We start from the raw sequence: 20,128 nt of genomic DNA on the forward strand, positions 1-20,128 counted from the left end.
AAATAGAACGTATTCATGAAGAAAGATTGGAAACAGACGAGTTCGAGCAAGATGAAGTGTCCGAATCAGGGGATTCCGTAAGACAGTCAGACACCATAGCCTATGTAGGTAGAGGAAGATCCTGTAATAATACTAGATGTTTTTCTGATCCAATACACTCTGTATGTCCAAATAATAGCAGAACGTATCCGACGCCAATAATAAATCTGAAGTCTCCTGAACATTTGTTTCAAGCCGCAGATAAAATACTCCGAGAACGAAGGGGTTACCACCTCCTCGATTCCATGGATGAGCAAGAATTAGCCAGATCAGCCGTCCACTGGATTGACAGTCCTGGAAAATACGGTGATGAGACCGTAGCACACACGTTTTTTAACCTCAGTCCGGATGAACAACGTTTAGCTGGAATCTATATGATTCAGCAACTCCTTATATTATATAAGAGCCAACATGCTGATCCTGGTCCTTTACCTGATATATTAACGGAACTACTCACGAATAGATGGAGAGGTTCTAGTAACAAGTTAATTAAAGAAATATTAGTGTCACGTAAACAGTACGTCCTTTTTGTAAGCCCAGATCCTTTCTCGCTGCCCAGCAAGGAAAGAATGCCGTATTACATGGATAGACAAAATCCCTTACGAGAAGTGCACCCAATAAAAGGCGAAGACAATCAGTTTCACCGTGTATTTGTATACACACCCATAACAAAAATTGAATTGTTAGAAATGAAGAAAGTAGTACCGAGTCATGACAAAGACCCAGCGGGTTTTCACCGAGAAATTAAAGACATGTTACTGATGGGAGAGTATACCTATCCTGATATTATGACGATATTAAAGGTGCTAATGCCTGCTGGCATTTATGAAAAGCTGAAAGAAAAAGAGTGGGAAGTGGGAGACCAAAAAATAGATTGGACAGCATTAGAAGCAGAGGAAAGGGCCCGAACTGCAGGTTCAGGGCTCGGGGATAAAGTTAAAGCATTACCAGGTTTACTAGTACAAGTACTGCCACGTTTATTAACTACGAAAAAGGAAGATTGGGGTGCAATCTCAGCCTGTAAACAAAAGCGTGATGAAGACACAAGTGATTATTATGCCCGATTTGAAAAATGTTTTGGTGTAAATAGTGGTATAAAAGCAAGTAGTGAGTCGTATCCACATTTATTTGTGACAAAATTAGTGGAAAATGCATTGCCTCCAGTGAAGAATAGAATATTGAAATTCGAGAGTACCTGGCAAAGTAACACTCCGTCACAAATGCTACAAATGTTACAGTATCATCACAATAGAATTAGAGATGAACAAGAACACGAACAAAGACGTATGAAGGATACAAAAATGAAAATGCTAGTTTCCCAGACAGTACCAGCGGATGGTCACAAAAAGGGTGTGACACATTCCGGAGATTCAGCAGTTCCTGTAAAGGGAACATGCAATTACTGTAAACAACTAGGCCATTATGTACACGATTGTCAAGTCCTGAAGCGTAATATAGCTATAGGTATTGCAAAAGAAAGACCACGACCACTCAGACAGGATCAGAATGAACAAGGAGCTACGCAGCATGGACAGTCCATGCCAGCTCAGCAACAGTCTATGCCAGCCTCACAACAACCCATACAGTTTGTGCCAGCTGCACCACCGTTGCCTGCTACTGCCACACAAACCACAACACGACAAATGTATCAGACTGCACAGTATGAATATCCTGAGTATCAGCGTTACGCATGAACTAGCCTAGAGAGGGAAGTTGACTTACCCCTTATTGAGATTCCTGTAGATCAAGAAGGACCTTATGTACATAGTGAATTATTAGGTCAAGATAGAAAATTCTTACTCGATACAGGGGCAAGTCGAACAACAATAAAGCGTAGTGAAGTTCCAGGGGCACCCCTCTCAGGCTCTCAAAATGTTTCCCTTGGTTTTTCAGGAAAGCCTATTGTTAATGAGGTATCACAGCCACTTCCACTTACGATTGGTCCCTTGACACGAACTACTGATTTACTGCTTACCAAATCTTGTCCAGAAAACCTGTTAGGTATAAAGACATTGAAAGCCCTAGGGGCTATTATCTGTTGTTCTCCGGAAGGAGTAAGATTGTTTTTACGTGATTTTAAAGGTCATTATGTATCCAGAGACATGGATCGCCGATTACAGACTTTACCAGCACATCTATGGGCACAAGGCCCTACTGATGTTGGTTGCATGAACATTACACCATACCGAGTCACATTAAAGGCAGGAGTGGTACTACCACGAATGCGACAATACAAGTTACCGCAAGATGCTGTAGTGGCTTTACTGAAAATCATTGACGAGTTAATTGCCCAAGGAGTAGTTGTAGAAACAGACTCCAATGTATGTAATTCACCGATAATTCCGATTCTTAAACGAACGGATCCTACAGCCCCGCCAGTATATCGATTGGTTATTGATTTACGCGAATTAAACAAATGCATTGTGCCACAATTTCCTGTGGTCCCCGATATCTCATCGTTATTGACAGCTATTGATTCCGAAGCCACATTCTTTACAGTAATTGATCTCAAGAATGCCTTTTTCAGCGTCCCCATAGATCCGGAAAGTCAATATTTGTTCGGATTCAGTTTAAATGGGCGCAGTTTTAAATTCTCACGCGCTCCTCAAGGATTTACAGAAAGCCCCAGCATCTATAGCCAAGCACTGAAACGAGAACTTGACAGTATCCACATGCCAGTTAATACTGCACTGCTTCAATACGTCGATGACCTGCTGATCACCGCCCGAAGCGAACCCGAATGTGAAAAGGCTTCTCTGACAGTTTTACATTTTCTAGCAGACAAGGGGCACAAGGTGTCTCCTTCTAAGCTGCAATTCTGTGTCCAGCGAGTTATTTATCTTGGTCACTCGCTGTCCAAGGAGGGAAGGCAGCTTACACCAGATCGCATTCAGTTAATTGCTAACATGTCAATACCCAAGACACAAAAGGAGGTGCGGGCTTTCATAGGCCTCACTTCATATTGTAGGCAGTGGATCCCTCAGTACGCATTTCTAGCAAAACCACTCATTCAGTTGACAACACAGGAGGCAGCCACATCGACTGTCCTCCCTTGGACCCAGGAACACACACAAGCTTTTGAAAGCTTAAAGAAAGCTCTATGTCAAGCACCTGTTTTAGCGACACCATGTTACAGCAAACATTTTACACTCTTTGTTACAGAACGCGAAGGTACTGCCTTGTCAGTACTCACTCAGGAACAAGCAGGATCACGCAAGCCATGTGCTTATTTTTCCAGTACATTAGATCCCGTAGCTCAGGCTTTGCCTGCGTGCCTGAAATCAGTGGCAGCAACAGCTTTAGCAATTAGACAAAGCGATGCCATAGTGTTAGGACATCCATTGACAGTACAAGTACCACATGCAGTAGAAGTTCTTGTGAACCGAACGCAAACACAACACTTGACCATAGCAAGACTTACCGGTTATGAACTGACATTGTTTCAGCCACACATAGAGATCCGACGTTGTAATACATTGAATCCTGCTACACTTTTACCTGTAATTGGAACAGACCCACTAGCTCATGATTGTGTTGAAGTTATTGAAATAAAGACGAAACCCAGACAAGACCTAACAGACGTTCCATTGTTAGATCCAGACCTGACGTTGTATGTAGATGGATCGTGCATGAGAACAAGTACAGGAGATTTAGTGGCCGCGTATGCAGTCACAACAGACACTGAAGTTATTGAAACAAACTGTATAGATACTTTGTCAGCCCAAGCAGCAGAACTTATTGCTCTAACACAAGCCTGTATTCAAGCCACAAGTAAGAAAGTTAACATATACACTGATTCACGTTATGCATTCGGAGTTGTACATGACTTCGGGGTGCTTTGGCGAGAGAGGGGTTATTTAACTTCTCATGGGACCCATATTCAGCATGGGTCTCTCATTCATGCTTTGTTAGACGCAATCCATCTGCCCACAGCTATATCGATTATGAAATGTAAAGCACACACGAAGGTTACTGATATCATTTCTCAAGGCAATGATTTAGCTGACAGAACAGCTAAACAGACTGCTCAGACTCGCACATCCGACATGACAAAGACAATAGTTCGGACACCAATACAGTGTATGACGATTAAGGATCCCGCACTTGACATAATTGACATACAGTCACATGCCACAACAGAAGAAATAAAGAAATGGACTGAACTAGGAGGGATCCAGACAGATCAGGGATGGGTGACAAAGGAGAAATCTGTATGGTTTCTTCCTGACTCTATGGTCCAAGCCATTATAGCTACAATTCACAGTCCGGCGCATTTAGGAGAAAAAGCTATGCTAGACAGCATCCAACACATTTGGTTTAATAAACATTTACGAACAGCAGCTAAACAAAAAGTCCGTACCTGTATGATATGTTGTCAGTTCAACCCAGGAAAAAGTGTTCCCGTAGAGCAGGGTGGATTTCAGCCTCCTGATCATCCTTTCGAAGCCCTCCAGATGGATTATATCCAGATGGAACGATGTCGAGGATTCAAATATGTTCTTGTAGTTGTCTGCGCTCTTTCCCGATGGACTGAAGCGTACCCAGTATCAGATTACACTGCCCCGACCACTGCCAAGCAGCTAGTTCGAGAATTCTTCCCACGGTACGGTTTACCACGTGTTGTATATTCAGATAACGGCCAGCCTTTCTCATCCGAATTAATGAAACATGTTTCACTTTTGCTGGGATATCAGTGGAAGTTTCATTGTGTCCGACACCCCGAGGCAGCAGGTCTCGTGGAACGACATAATCAAATTTTGAAAATCAGATTGTCAAAAATATGTCAGGAGAAAGGTGTTGACTGGATAGTAGCCTTACCAGTTGCACTATTTTACATAAGAATGGTAGCACACTCTCGAACAGGGCTATCCCCTTATGAGGTGATCTTTGGTAGACCACCGAATATGTGGGGGACGCCTATACCCCGTAAAATAACTGATGTTGATTGTAATATGCTGACAGATTACCTGGCTTCCTTGATGTCTGCACTACAATCTTGTCGTTCACAGGTAGCTGCAGCCTTTCCTGACAACACTGAGGTGAAACCCCATGACGTAATCCCGGGCGATTATGTCCTTGTGAGGAACTTTGACAGAAAGACTCAACTGGAGCCCAGGTGGAAGACACCTAAGCTGGTCCTGTTGACCACAAGGACGGCCGTGAAGATCGAAGGAAGAAAGGGTTGGATCCATTCAAGCCACATCAAGAAATTTCATGGACTTCCCTCGGATATAAACAGTCCTCCTCGTGTGACTTCACCCATTGACTCAAAGCTACCTTTGGCTGAGGCCAGTAGCACAGACCTTTATAAATTAAAACTCAGACCCAGGCCGTCGGCCGATTTGATTGTTTAAGTCCTCTCCAAGGTGAAGCGGTTGAATCTGTCCCCGACATGTATCCCTTGAGTCTGAATCATGAACAATCAAGAACAATGTTGAAACGACATGCATACTGTAAAGCACTGCGTAGCCACTGTATAGTGACATTATTAATTTTGTTTTTCTTGAGTTTTATAATAATTACTGCAAGTATATTGTTGCATATGTATTATCCTGTTTCTAAACATATTTTCAATATAACTAATGAACATTCTTTTAGTGACCTACCCCCACATGAATTATCCTATAGGCTTGCGCTGCGTAATAACACTTTCATTAGTATGTTACACCATTCCCATCAGACTAGTAATGCCACTAATTGTTGGGTGTGTGGCCGACTCCCTCCCTATCAGAATAACAAAGGAGTTCTGCCTTTCTTCCCCCATCCGTTCACACATAATGGCTCCTGTGGAGCATGGTTTAGTTTACTAAATTCCATAGACTCAGACACAGCAGTTTATCAACACCATTGGATATGGGGAAATCTGAATCTAGTTTTATTCAAAGTCTGTTACCCTGATAAGGAGGGTCACCCCAGTAGAACAGGAACTGATCTAGAAAATGAAGTGTATGGATTAGGTAATTTTACACCTAATCTTATGATTCTGAATGTCGAATCCGAAGTTGAACTAATTCTGCCCACTATGTCAGTATTTCCAGTTAAGGGTGAATTATGTGTAAGAAAAGTTGGTTCCATACATATGGGCCATAGCAAATGCGTTACTACAGTAGAATATAGTGATCAAGGTAAATCTTCATTTAGAGCTTCTCGCCATTCCTACTTTATATGTGGTCAGACCGCATATATGCGTCTGCCTCTAGATTGGGATGGTACCTGTTACATAGCATTCCTTTTGCCATCTGTTTTCCTAGCTCCTCCTGATTATTATCGAAATGTTCATTTAGTACACAATAGAGAGCGAAGAGATCTCCCAGTCGTCGATTATACTGAGACGGCATGGGACAAGTATGTAGATTTCAATAAAGGTATCTTTCCCTATATAGGTACAATTTCAAATAGTAAGCTGATACGTAGGCTAACCAAGACTCTTGAAGCTGTAGTGAATGAGACTATAGCCGCCCTAGGCAATCTGACAGAGGAGCAATCGGTGATGAGAATTGTTGTTCTTCAGAATCGTCTTGTCCTTGACGTCATCCTGGCCGATAGGGGCGGAGCTTGTAGGGTCATCGGATCCAGCTGCTGTATATTCATACCAAAAAATTCGCCATCTGTATATAAAGCTATAACACGCCTTCAAAAGATTGTGAGCCAGATACACGAGAATCCAGGCACTTGGACGTGGTCCGGGTGGTTTTGGAGTGTGATATCAGCCTGGGGATGGAGAGTTCTGTCCTTCCTAGGTATTGGCCTTCTTATACTATTCAGTTGCTGCTTATGCCTGCAATGTGGACCAGCGATTTGTGGTCTGTGTGCCACATCGTGTATTCCACATCAAGGTTTTCGTTCAAAATCCCGGAAGAAGAAAGAAGAAGAAATGATGCTCCATGAGCAAATCGATGGACTAATGAAGATTGATGTTTCTTGATGGGCAAGTAGGGGACAAGGAGGGAATGTGGAAATGTGGATTTTCCTGATCAGTTATGTCCCCTATCTTGGACCCCAACGGTTCTATGTGCATGTTACAAACACATGTATGTTTCCCTCCAGTTCCAGTTTCAAAGACTCAAACACATGTGCGTCCACCATCAACATGTCCTCTGTCAGGTCCGCCATCAATGGGCTGGATATTCGATTCCTAAGTATGAAAGGCCACCGACTTTATATGGCTAAGTTACTCCATTTTTGCAGTTCAGGCAGAGTAGGCCCGATTCTGTCCTCAAAGCCTTTCCCTGCTCTCTGCCTCTGACAGCATCAGTTTGAGCTCGCATCTGTATCCATGAACTTTGTCCTACTTCCTGTGCAGCTAACGGTGCCTACCTCGGCCAGTTTCGCCTGCCTGCCAAGAAGCTGTATTTCACCTTCGAATTATCTACTTTGCTCCTCAGCCGATGCATTCCTGTCTAGTAGTTTAGGTAAACATTTCCTTTAACTCCCAAGCAAAGGGCTCGGTTTTTTCTGTCCTCATGCAAGTAAATCATAGCCCTGTTGCCATGGAAAGTTTCTGCCTCTCGCATCTCATATAGACACTTAGACGCTTGTGCACGTACACACAGTCAGTATAGAATAGATTCTGTCCGAGAGTCCTTCCTTGTGGATAACATAGTTCTTTAAACATAGGATGTTAGATATGATTTGGGATTAGGTTGACTTGACCCCCCAGACTTTTTGTCTCCACATGTAGAGCTAAATGTCAAGTCCCCTTCACCCCCCTAGTTACACGTCAATTACACGTCATGCTGCTGCGCGCGCATCTATGCCAAGTATTATCTTATAGATCCACCTATGCACAACATCATAACCAATCATGTTTCTTTTTACTCCTTATTACGCCCATTTTCGGTTACGCACTTACAGTATCGTTTCTCTTATCAATTGTTACGCCTTCTACATTGGTTTCATTGTAATGTATGTTCTATAAAAGCAATTTCCTGTCAATAAAGTATGTACTTCACTTCCTGAACCCCCGTGGTGACGGAACCTGAAGGCCGCGACTCGAGTCGGCCATTTTGGAATAAAGCCCATTCAGAAACCTCTTATACCACGGATTCTGCCTCTTATTATTCTGAGCTATTTTATTTAAGATTCCGTATGAAATTCAGTCCAGGTAAAAGAATATTTACCACAACCTAAATGGTATAAAGCCCAAAATGCAGCAATTAAATTAAAACCAAGGTCGGCATGAGCTGTACAAGTGGCTATGAGGGCATATGCGTTGGCTCGCAGGAACAGAATAAGCCTCCTGAAGAGAGAAGCTTGGGATAAGCTCAAGGAGGCTTGTACTACTAGAAACAGTGCAGCCTTCTGGAAAGTCATTAACCAGCCTTTATTTAATGAGAGAACAGTACCAGATCTGTGTGTAACTATATCTGCGCAAAAGTGGATAGCTCACTTCGGTAATATATATGCGGGTAACAGTTATTCTAATCTTATTGCACCTTCGGGCAGAGTAACAAATATCTATTTTGAGTTGGAAGAGGTGAGGGAAGGCATAATGAAATTGACGCCTGGGAAGGCTCTGGGCCCAGATGGGGTTCCAGGCGACCTTTTTAAATAATGTGCAGATCTGTTGGCTCTATTAATCACCCAAATCCTGAATGCGGCAGCAAGAGGCCATATTGCTTTATAATGGAAGCAATCAGTTAGAGTACCTATTTTTCAAAAAAGGGAACTGAGCCGATCCAGCATGCTACCATCCAATCTCTTTGATAGAAGTGTAAGTAAAAGTTTTGGGCAGGGTCTTATTGAAGCGATTAACAGATTGGACTAACAATAAGAATATTTTTTCAGAAATTCATTACAGGTTTAGGCCGGGACGAGGCACTATAGAACAAAACTTGAATTTATATCTCTTAGTTAATAAATACACATTGGTAAAAAAGGGAAAGTATACATCTAGCCTTCATGGACCTCAGCACAGCATTTTACACAGTGGGGAGATCTAAATGTGGTCAGTGCTGAGGGACATCGAGGTGGATGAGGCCCTAGTGGCATTTTTAAATGATTTGCCCACAGGGCTTGAGGCCTCAGTAAGATACGGCCCATTGGGGGAATGCACTGTGCACTTTCAGTTAGGGAAGGGGGTCTGGCAGGGCTGTATTTTAGCCTCTCTGCTTTTTATTTTATATATTAATCAATTAGATCAGTTTTGACGGGAACATTGTAAAGATGTATCGAAGGTAGGACATAGAATGGTCCCCGCTCTGCTGTACATGGATGACTCTGTTCTTATCTCCCATACAGCCAATGGCTTACAATTTTTATTAGCCGATTTTACGATTTTATGGAAAATGTGGGCCTAAAAATGAATTACTTCAAATCATATTCTATGATAATGGGGCCCAGAAATACCAAAACTAAAATATACTTAGTAAAGGATAATTATATAGGTAAGCAGGACAATTTCTGCTATTTAGCCATCTTGCTGGATGATTAAATTGTCCTGTGATCCCTTATTGAAATCACACAACCAATGTTTTAATAGGGTCCCCTACAGTATTGATGCCTTCTCCAGGCAACTAGGCTACAACCATATAAAGGCTGTAGTACACCTCTACAATGCAAAGTGTGTACCAACTGTACCCTTTGGCGCGGAGATCTGGGGCTACAAGTCTTCCCTTACTATGCAAGTGGTAGAAAATACATTTTTTTTTAAAACTATTACAAATTCCACAGAATGTACCTGCTGAAATAGTGCATGATGAGATAGGTGCAGGCTTTATTGCTGTCTATATACATTTACGCCTTATACTTGTATGGTTTATTATATGGTTTAAAAAAACGAGTTAGAATTCAACAGATTGATATTGAGAGATTGTCTGACTATGGATTATAGCCTGCGCATTCCTTATATAAAAACGACACTGACAGATTTGGGTAAACCACATCTTTATAATTCACCAGAAATAATTTCTAAATCAGAGATCGCATGGGTGAAGAGAGCATTCAGGGTATATACCCAAGATGCTAAAACCTTAGATTCACAGCTGAAACATTGTTACACACATTATGTTATGGTGAAATCTATGAACAAAATTGAACTGTACCTAACATTGGTTATGCCGGTTGTGCACAGAAGGATTTTAACATACTTTCGTCTGAATATGTTCCCTCAGTTACTAGTGGGATGGCAGAAGCCACCAGACCCCCCATTTGCACATGTGATGCGTCCTCTGCACTAGCCACTTTACACGTTGTTTTCATTTGTCCTAAATGGGCCGATCTGCAACATAAATATATCTGTCGATTACTCGTGCCTTCACATTTTCAGCAAGCAAGACCAGCTCTTTTATATCTAAAATTTTTAGACAATATTAATGTATATTGCTATTTATCTATTTTTTTTTGGACGGGCTGTATTATGCTTATGTATGACATTGTATTTTTATCAAATGTTATGCTTTGGTCATGAATTTATTGATGTTTTCATTGTACTTTTATGATTGCTTTTGCTAATCAAAATAAAATAAACACTGAGTGATATACTTTCACAGTTGGGTATGTTCAGGGACTACAATTGTTTTAGTGCACTTGAGGATGAGTGAATGGTATTTTATGGACCTACACTTTTATCAGTGCAGGTGGTGGCGTAACAGTATTTACCACAGATGTTTTTAACAGCACATGACTTTACCACTCAGTCCTTTACGACACAGGTAAGAATTTGTAATTTTTTTAGGCAGTACTCAGGTAAGTTTTTTTAATAACATAATGTTTTATTATATATATTATTTCAGTGGCAAAGGTGCAGGTAAAGGGAGGAAAGGGATTTTTTTAGGGTTTAGGGGTGTGTAGAGGTAAAGGGAGGTAAGTGTGTATTTTGGGATTTTCAGAGACGGTAGAGGTAAAGGAAGTTAAGGGTAATTTTAGGGTTTAGGGGTGTGTGGAGCAAAAGAGAGGTAAGGGTGATTTTAGGGTTTAGGGTGGGTAGAGGTAAAAGGAGGTACGGGGTATGTGTGGGTTTAGGGCTGTTTAGAGTTAAAGGGAGGTAAAAGTAATTTTAGAGTTTAGGTGTGGGTAGAGGTAAAGGGAGGTAAGGGTAATTTTAGAGCTTAGATGTAGATAGAGGTAAAGGGATGTTAGGGTATTTTTAGGGTTTAGGGGAGGTAAGAGGTAAAAAGAGGCTAGGATTTTGTTTAAATAGGGGTTTGCCCCAAAATACAATGTAAATATAAAATTCAATCTTTCTATCTATTTATCCACTGAAAAAAACAAAGGTTAAAGCAATGTTATAGTTAGGTGACATTTTCAGTGATAACATAACATTTTAAACTAAAAAACACAGACATTTTGCCAGTTATAATTCTCTCAAGTAACTATAACTTGTGCTCTAAGGTAACTATAATTCGCGCCCTCACCATGCACAGTTTTCTCATCAATAATTTCATAGCAAGTGATATTATCAATGATGTCATAGAAGATGTCATGAGTGATGTAATATGTGAGGTCATTAGCAGTGCATGGCGAAAGCGTGATTTCTAGTTACCTTAGGGAACGAGTTTGCTCCTATATATAAACTTCAGGTGTGGACTTCCTCCATGGCTAAGGGTTTGCTATCTTCTCACCATCCCTGAGTAGCTTGCAGGTCATGGGCTTTAAGTGGACCCAGTATTTCAGTTTTGTTTCACCTCATGATTCAGTCTTGGGAAAGGTAGAGATATCTGAAAGCTCCACTTAAGGTGGTCACTCATAAGGCTTGTTGATTTTGAAGTATATCCCAACTTGAAGTTTGTTACCTTTGTATTTTTTTTACAGGGGATACATTCATTTTGTATGCAACCTTTTAAGACACTAGTCACAATTAGTTCCTAAGCAGCCGTGGTCATTTTTTAATTTGTTTTATTTGAGTAGCAACAAAGAAGTGCAGGTTATTAGACCTTCTCTGCATACCTTCCCCCATGTCGCATATCCCTGTATTGCTGTACAATGACCACCTGGCAGTTCTTCTGCATCACCTATGCATGATTATCAGGTCCTTTACCCCTCACTAATGTGGAAGTTGCCTACATGCTGAGGCAGCTGCATCTGTTACTCACCTGAGTGTGCTTCAGCCTGGACCATCCTACATTTCCAAATTTCTACAGAGAGGAATGTTTAGCTCCTGACAGGTTCCCGCATATGGTCTTGCTAACTTGTTTTAGGATTGTAATCTCTACCATAAGTAGGACTTTGAGACCCCCAAAGACTTTTCACATTAAAGGATGGCATATTTGACCTGCTGAAGGAGTTTACTCTGTGAGGAATTATCTTACTTGGTGGTGAGCTTCAATTCCAAGGATGAGCTTGCACATCTGACAATTGACAACTTCATTATTGTATTCTTAGATCTCGTTTACCGCCTGGTCATCACTCACTTGTCTTTTGAGATTAACATCACGCTTTTCACTTGTAACTATTACCCATTTAGTCATGATGCAACAGCGACTTCAATACTCAATATTCCTGATCTGACTGCTAAATTATTAATTATTTATTTATTTACTGTTTTGTAAACAGCTCTCTGCTGCTTTCCAGCTGCTCTAAAGCACATGCACTTCATACTAGATAAAATACTTATATAATACTTGGGGGGCCTGCAATCTCTTTAAAATCCTATTTCCAATTTCCTTATTACTAGAGACATGTGACGTCTCTAGTGGCCAGTAATAATGAAATTACATATCTGCACAACTGTAATAACTTTTTACAGTTGGGTTCTGACATCATAATGCCTACTGTCGCAGATAGCAGCCAGCAGCCAGCAGCTAAGGTGCAAGGCAGGACACTGAGCATAACTGCATCTGCAGTTTTAACAAGACACAAACACCTGAACTGGCATTTCATTCGAATGGTCTGTTTTTCTAAAACACACAGTGAAGTGCAGAAAGGAGATATTTATGACAACATGGTTATTCTAAACACACCAAAGTTAATACCAGGGAAAAATAACCCCTATGCCTTGTTCCACACATTTTGAGCCTCAGAACTTTGTTAATCTCACTTACATTAGGGGGCGTGGCCAAGATGGTGGGGAGTGTGGACGCAAAGTGAAGAGCTCCGCAACCGGCCGACCAATAATCCTGCCATTCACTCACTTGTAAATGCCTGCCACACAATGTTGATTGCAACGCAGTGCATTTATGCGATCAGGTGTTCCCTGGTGACTTGGAGCTGCCCCCCCGTGCTAGTTGAGCGCGACCGGGGATGTGAGCAGAGCTACCGTTTCTGGCGACCCGACACAGCGGGCTTAGAGGTAGGCGGAGGGGGGGTCGTGGCTAGCGCCGACGGAGCCTGGCGGCATCTGCTCCCGGTGCCAGCGGTGGGAACAAGGGGTTGCGATGTCTCGCCAGGGAAGAGGAACGGCGAAATTGACAGCGTGTATGTTGGACCCAAGCGGTAACCGGTGGAGTGATTTTCATGTCGGGAGGAATCATCTTTTGGTTTGAATTCCTCTTTCTTTTCCTGGCACTTCATGGCGCCCGCCATTTTGATTCCACCCGCGACCTGAGGAGACTTTCTTACCCTCTGGAGCTACTTAATTCTGACCTGTTGTATTCCTAATCACCCACGTACTGAGCTGCAAATAGCCTGCAAGCAGTTGCACTTCACTGTGCGTTTTATACAGAACTGTTTTGCCTCTTTCTTCAAGCTAATACCAAAGATTCTTCCTTCTTTGTCTGGGATACCAATGGCCATTTTGATTCCACTGAGCTCCTCTATGACTGTTTCTTCATGGAAATTAGCGCGCTTCATTCAAAATCAAAAGTCACTTGTTTACCCTGACTAACTTTGCCTACTTATTTCTAGTTCCTTTTGTCACCATGTTATTTAAGTAGGTGTTATTAACTGTGGTACTGCTTGCTCTTTTGCATCTGTATTTTGTTATTATTTATATATATACCACCACATATTTGCCACACTGCTCTCTCTATGATAATTAATGTCTCTTCCTTACACCAGTGGCTTTCATGGTATCTCTTATATGTGTGAATCAATAACTTACTCCTGCATATCTTGTTATTGATATTTCCTCTGTGCTGCATGCTCTTTATGTTTCTGTGGGCATGACAACTCCTACAGATCATGACTGCGCTTGACTTCACTATTAATGTCACTGTAGTTTAAAGCGCCTGCTTATTTTTACTAGCGATAGAGACTTCGTTTGCTCAACTAATTTTTTAGGTAATACTATTTCTAATCGTCATTTTTATGGGTAGACTGAGAACAGTAAAATTGCTGGTGGCTCCTGCAAATCGCATGTCTCTTTCTTGTGTACACTTTTATACTCATCATACCAAAATAGATGATTCCTTGACCTCTTCTTCAAAAAGTGCCTCTGCCTCTTCCTCTACAGTCGCCAAGGTATCAACCAAGCGGCTGAAAAAAGACCCACCGTCTCCACCAAAGCAGCCTTCGTCAGTCTCATTGGACCTTCTTCTCGAAGAAATACATGCGCTTCGCCCATTTGTAGAGGAGACAAATTCGAAGATACAAGTTTTGACAGATGGCTGGGCAAAAATGGACGAGGGAATTGCTGCAGTAGAACAATGTGTGGACTCCCTTGGCTCGACCTGTGCTCAGGTTGTAGTTCTTCAATCACAGGTTGCATCTTGTCAGAAGCAGACTGAAAACCTTGAAAACAGAAATAGGAGGAACAACCTACGCATTTATGGTTTGCCGGAGGGCTCAGAAGGATCTGACCCTATAGCCTTTTTCAAATCCTTTTTGCTGACGGTGCTCAAGTTGCCGGAAACCACTGTCTTGAACATTCAACGTGCTCATAGGCTAGGTCCTCTATATTCTTCACCATCTGCTCAACGCAGACCACAAGGTGTTATCTTCTATTTTCTAGAGTATACAGATCTTCTCAAGGTATTAGCTGCAGTTCGGCCCTTGAAGCGGATTTCATCTTCAGGAAATCAACTTTTTTTTCTGGTAGGACTATGCAAAGCCCACAGCAGACAGAAGAAAGGAATTTCTGGCCATGAGACATGCTTTGCTTTCTATTGGTGCACAATTCAGCTTATTTCATCCATGCTTGTTTAAAGTAACTTTTAACAACAATACCGTTACTTACGATGACCCGATCAAGCTCAAAGGTTTCTTGAACTCGCATTGCCCGGAGAAGATGGATATTTCCAAATCTCGTCCTTGAAGTTTATCTCCTCATAGTAACTTTAGCTACAATCTCATATATCTACTCCATTGGGATGCTTGTGCAGTTCATAGACTATTTAACAGCTTATATACTGTTTTGTTCTACCTATTGTAACTTAATGTTTGCTTTTTCAGGTTTATAACTATAAGGTTCTATTAGTTGCCTATATCTTTATAATTATGTAATTGCTTTAACCAATTTTTTTTTTCCTTACAGGTTCCTCTCTGTATTGTCTCTCCCTAACGTCTTGTGGTCGCTCTTCCCAAAGTTTTCCCCGTCTCACCTCGTGGAGTCCGGACGCGTCATCGTTCCATGTGGCCTCTTCCCTCCACACCCTCTTTGTGTTTTGGACTTATTTTAGGTACAGTTTTTTCCTCTTTTTTCCTTTTCCTATTTTTAATAGTAACTTCTTTCTTTTCCACTCTTTCATTGTCTCTTGCTTCTAACTTGTTTTTTCACAGCCTCTCCTTTTTCCAATTCCTTTCCTTTACTCCTGTTCTTTCCTCTCATCTTTATTTCTTTGACTCATTCTTATCTTATTATTCTTTTTTCAATCTCGCGTATAATGTTCTCCCTTATTGAACTTTGAATTTGTCATATGTAAACTCATTCTTTCGTCATTGCCCCTACCTCTTTTTGCAAAGTTGGTTCTTGTAACAGTTAGTTGGTCTGTCTCCTGGTATACTCTTTCTTATTTGTTTTCTCATATGGATTATTGTTTCATACTCATGCTCTTACTTTACATATGTCTTCAAATATTGTTTCTTGGTATGTGAGAGGTCTACACTCTTCCATTAAAAGGCAAAGAGTTCTGACTCATTTAGCCAAGCTAGGTGCAGATATAGCATGTTTACAGGAATCTCACTTAACAGCAGAGGAATACATAAAATTGAGGAGAGGTTGGGTTAAAGAGGTCTCTACTCACCAGGAGATGGCAAACTGAATGGGGTTCTTACTTTATGTCATAAATCAATTTCTGTAAAATTGTTGTCACAATGTTCTGACGAAAATGGTCGATGTTTGCTTACTAAACTTCTGATAGGTAGGGTTGCAGTTTCTTTGTTAAATGTATATGCACCCACTGTTGGTGACCCCTCCTTTTGGTTGTCCTTAGCTCAGCAACTTGCGGACTGTATTGATGACAATTTTATATTTACAGGTGACTGTAATCAAAATTATGACTCCTTTTTAGATCGTAACTCAATGGTCTCTTTTGCTCCTCATATGGCCCACAAATTATTTGTACAGACTATTAAACAAAACAAGCTCATTAAAGCCTGGAGACTTTGCAACCCCATTACCAAAGAATACACTTATTTTTCTCCAGTTCACCACACTCAATCAAGATTGGACTACTTTTTCATCTTCCATCACATATCACATTCATTAATTGCAGCAGAGATTGGATCCATTTTAATTTCTGATCATGCTCCTATTACTATGCGGTTAGACATTTTACAGAAACCCTGTTCCCCACATAAGTGGCGCTTCAACAATACTCTTCTTTTGGACCCGACTTTCAATTCCTTATTTGCTTCCTTTTTCAATGAGTATTTTTTGTTTCATCATACTGACGACCTACCTTCCCATGTGATTTGGGACACTTTCAAAGCAGCACCTAGAGATTTTATTATTGGTTATGTCTCCAAAAAACGTAAAAAGTCAAAAGAACTTACCACGTCTCTCCTAGCCCAGATAAAGAGACTTGAGCATTCTTTTTTCTCCTCTAGATCAAAAGATTGTTCGTCAGAACTTATTAACATTAAATTTAAATTTAATAGGGAGTCAACAAATAATGCTTCTACTTATTTGCTAAAATCCAGCGCAAAGTTTTATGGTGGGCAGAATAAGGCCGGCAAGGTTCTAGCCAATTATTTAAAAGTCAAGCATAACAAGCTTAACATAGAATCTATCATGAATGAACAGCAGGTACTGAAATATAAAGATGACGAAATCTTAAATGATTGTTTTCATTTCTATAAAATGCTTTACACATCAGAAGCCTTTCCTACAGAGCAGCATATCTCTCAGTTTTTTTTTCTGACATCCACCGACCTTTGTCTGCCCAACCTGAACTTTCTAATTTAAAATCTGACCTCTCACAAAGGGAACTCCATGCTGCACTTTTGGCACTTATAAAAGATAAAGCCCCTGGCCCGGATGGCTTTACAGTTGAATTTTTTACACATTTTGCCTCTCTATTAATTCCCAAATTACATGTTTTATTAAATTCCTTTTTGTCCGCTGGTAAATCCTCTGGCTCTTTCTCTGAAGCTCTCATTTGTCTTATCCCCAAGGAGGGTAAAGACTTGAGATATTGCAAAAACGTTCGCCCCATATCTTTAGTTAATGTTGATTACAAAATCTTTTCAAAATATTTCGCCTTCCGATTGGACTCCCACCTGCCTGACTTGTTGGGTCTGAAACAATCAGGGTTTGTTAAGGAGCGTTTTATCACAGATAATACCCGTTAGTTTTTTGATATTTTATCTAAATCCTCACATGTTACGCATCCTTTGGCCACTATAGCACTGGACGCTGAAAAAGCATTTGATAGAGGCATACCTTTTCCAAACTCTCAAGTGGTTTGGCTTTGGACCTAAGATAATTTCCTTGATCTCACTTTTATACTCTAACCCAAAAGCAGCAGTGTACGCGAATGGCGCTACATCCTCTTTTTTAAATTTGAGTAGGGGTGTTTGCCAAGGATGTCCATTGTCCCCGTTTCTTTTTAACCTTGCCTTAGAGCCATTTCTCTTGCGGATTCGTCAAAACAAGGACATTCATGGTTTTAACTTCAATGATACTCGCATTAAACTGGCAGCGTATCCTGATGATATATCGTTATTCATCTCCCAACCCCAATCTTCTATTCCTGCATTTCTACATGAAGTTGATTCCTTTGCAGCCATATCTGGGTATAAATTAAATAAAGATAAGTGTGAAATATTACCCCTACCGAAATATACTTTTAAAGATGATTTTTCTCTCTCAACCTTTGCATGGAGTCCTCAACATATTAAGTATTTGGGTCTCCATTTCACTTCCTCCATCTCAAACACAATTTCAAGATGTATGGATAATTGTGTACAGAGAGTATCGTCTTTAACTGCTAAATGGAACCCTCTTTAATTATCCTGGTGGAGCCGTCTCGATACCATAAAAATGTTGTTGTCACCCATAGTTCTTTATACGATTTCTAATCTCCCATTATCCATTCCTTTAAAATTCTTTAAAAAAATAAACACCTTGTTATCCTCTTTTTTATGGAGCAATAAAAATCTTGTATGTCCTTATCAAAATTGACTCATCCAAAGTCAGAAGGAGGTGTTCATTTTCCCAATTTTCCAATATACCAAAAATCTTTTTTGCTTCAGCAATCATCAAGATGGCTCTCACATTCCTCTGATAATCACCCTCTATGGGCTAAGCTTGAACCTTCCTTCCTCTCCCCTTTCTCCTTTCAAGAGCATCTTTCGTTCTCGCGTAAACCACAATACCTTTCGACTACCATAATTAAATATACATCTAAGAATCTGAAACCTGCACACTCAACGGATTCTATAAGTGGGACTCCTCTCTAATTCCACGATATGGCATAACAACATGATATTGATACGTGATAAACCTTTCTACTGGACGTCATGGAGGCAAAATGGTCTAATATGGGTACATCAATTATATATACAAGACCAGATCATGTCTTTTGCGCAGGTTAAAAGAGTGTTTGATTTACCATCATCTATTCAATCGAACTATACACTTTTAAAACCAGCTATTTTGAATGCTTACACCTGATGCATACCTCCAAACTCCTTCATTGCCCCTGTCACTTCTCCAATTGATAAATTTCACTCGCTATTACATGTTAACCCCAAAGCTTCTGCCATTTACAAATATTTACAATTTTCATGCACTTCACGAGACAAATCTAAGATAGAACTCTCCTGGGAACAGGATTTGGGTGTTGGCTGGTCCACTACTATTTGGAACAAGATATGGGGTAAAATCAGAACATCTTCGAGAGCTGCCAACACTACACAGACACTTTCTAAATATATAATAGGCTTTTACTTTCTCCAGTTGCTCTGCATAAGAGACATGCTGGTGTTTTAGACGATTGTTGGTCATGCTCTTTCCCTCATGCAGACCTTCATCACTTGCTTTTTACATGCCCACTTGTCCACGATTTTTGGAAAAAGGTGTGGGCCCAAATCAATTTAATTTTTCATTCCAACTTTCCTTTTTCTGTTTCCAATGTATTTTTGGGAAGTTTATCCCCGGTGTGGTCAGATCACACTTCTAATACAAAAATTGTAGACCTTTTATTGGCGGCTGCCTTTCAGCAGATTACAAAAAATTGGAAAGACTTTACCAAATTATCCTATCAAGCTTGGTGGTATGCTATTTTTTATAATCATAGATTAGATACAGCTTTTGTGCACCCTATTACCATGGCCCCGAAACGTCTTTATTTATGGTTACCTGTTACAACATTCATTGAAGCTTGTGCTAGACGGTCCTCTTCTCTAACTCCTCTGTACAACAAGACGTTTCCAAACCTCCATTACTTTCTTTTATTGTAATTTTCACTTGCAAAATTACTCTTCTCTTGCATTATAGTTTCTGTATTCGGGGATTTGAAATTTACCTGCCTTTTATTGATGTCTTTGTATATATATATATATATATATATATATATATTTATTTATTTAATTTTTTTCTTCTTTTTTTTCTTATTATTAATCCTTCTCTTTCAGACAGACCAGTTTCAATTGTATTTACACCTATCTTCTCCTTGCATTCAAAAGGAGATTCATGTGACTATGTATTGTTATTTTGCTTTTTGTATTGAGATTTGCATTTCCCTTAATAAACTTATTTCTGAACTTAAAAAGAGGTCGGTGGAGGACGGATCGATCATCCCTGGTAGTAAGCACTGAAGACTATGCCGGA

The sequence above is a fragment of the Triturus cristatus genome, chromosome 5_1 (assembly GCF_964204655.1).
Source record: "Triturus cristatus chromosome 5_1, aTriCri1.1, whole genome shotgun sequence".
Classification (NCBI taxonomy): Eukaryota; Metazoa; Chordata; class Amphibia; order Caudata; family Salamandridae; genus Triturus; species Triturus cristatus.